Source organism: Dicentrarchus labrax, unplaced genomic scaffold (genome assembly GCF_905237075.1).
Source record: "Dicentrarchus labrax unplaced genomic scaffold, dlabrax2021, whole genome shotgun sequence".
NCBI lineage: Eukaryota > Metazoa > Chordata > Actinopteri > Moronidae > Dicentrarchus > Dicentrarchus labrax.
The window spans coordinates 31,038,420-31,040,044 of record NW_026136721.1 but is presented as its reverse complement, the minus strand read 5'-3'; positions in this window follow the sequence as shown (position 1 = coordinate 31,040,044).

The following is a 1,625-nucleotide window of genomic DNA, read 5'->3' as shown; positions in this document are numbered from 1 at the left end:
ACAGATAAGAGTAGAGAGGAGAGGATAAAAATGTTGACATTTTCATCTGAGTCAGCTTTCAGTTTTGCAGTTGTGTAGTCAGTCATTTGTGAACTTTTTTTTGCCTGAGGTTATGCCTCTCAGTCCACATACAGGTTGCCCTAACCAAGTTGGAAGTTGTGTACAGCCTGAGATGAATAAAGGTCAGCAGACACCACCCAGTTGGGCTGAAATATTACTGCTACCTCCTCTGCATGTTAAAAAAGAAAATAGTGCAATTTGTTTTTTTAAAGCAGGGAACTGCAATAACAATGCAGATGTTTTCCAAAAGTCCAACATGACAATGAGCCCATGCACCAAGCCACGTCCAAAACGAAAGGTTTATCCAGTTTGTCTTGGAATAACGTGATTGTCCTTCACAGAGCCCTGACCTCAACCACCTTCCAACAGTTTTGGGATGACCTAGAAGACCAATTTGCGAGCCGGACCTTATCACACAGGATCAGTACTCTGCCTCATTAATGTGCTTGTGGCAAATGAGTGAAAATCCTTGCAGCTAGGTTCCAAAATGTGGTGGAAAGCCTTCCTTAAAGAGTGGAGGCTGTTATAACAGCAGATGTATGCCCATGGTTTTAGAAAGCCATGTCTAGGTGAAATGTCCACAGACTTTTTGCCACATATCGTATCAGCATAAGATAAGATAGAAATGTATTCATCCCAAGGGAAACTGTTTTGTAGCAGTTGCAGGAGAAAGTAGGAAAGATGGCAAATATAAACTATAAACAGTATCCAAAATATACACAGTTCCAAAAATATAAACAGGGTTAACAGTAAGGTTGCATAAACCCTGTTCAAAGCTCACACAGAAACCTAGTTTTTTTGCCTGCCTCTGTATCTCTCCTATTTTCCCTCCGGCTACATTGTGATGACCTCAAGAGCCATTTATTAACATGGATTATATGTCGACAGGAACAAAACCTGGCAGAAAACCAGCAGTTACACCTCTTTCTCTCTCTTCCTCTGAACCAAATGCACCGCCACTAGCCTGACAGAGATTAAGATTAAAGGAAAGAAAGACAGAGAGAGAAGGCAGAGAGATATATGAGAATGGGAGAAAGATGGACCATCATTGGCCTTTTCTTGGTTCATCATTCAGAAGACTGGGTTTGATTTCCTCTCTGTGAGTCATCAATAACTGCGTTGTTAAAGTCAAGTAGCTGGTTGGGAGATCAGAGGATAAGAAAGGGAAGAGGAAAAGACAGGTAACTTTACTCACACAACCACCAACAACAAAAAAGTGACATGTATTCAGGTATAGAGCTTTACATTAAATGAGTCATAATGACTTTCCCTATCGCCACCATGAGGTTGACATTTGTGGTTTTGACTTTGACATTTGGTGCAGCCACGGGTGTCAGACTGGGGGGAAAAAGTTTATGTATGTAAAATATTAGTATGTACAGGGCCAATGTGTGGGTGCACCCACAAAGATACCAAATGAATACCCATAGATTTGGAGAGTTGCCCATAGACAATGGCTATGTACAGGATTCAGAATTTTGTGCTACACCCCTGAGTAGTAATATCTGTTTTAGGTATAACTTAATTGGAGATTGCTGGTGTATTAATAACCGAAATTAGTGTGA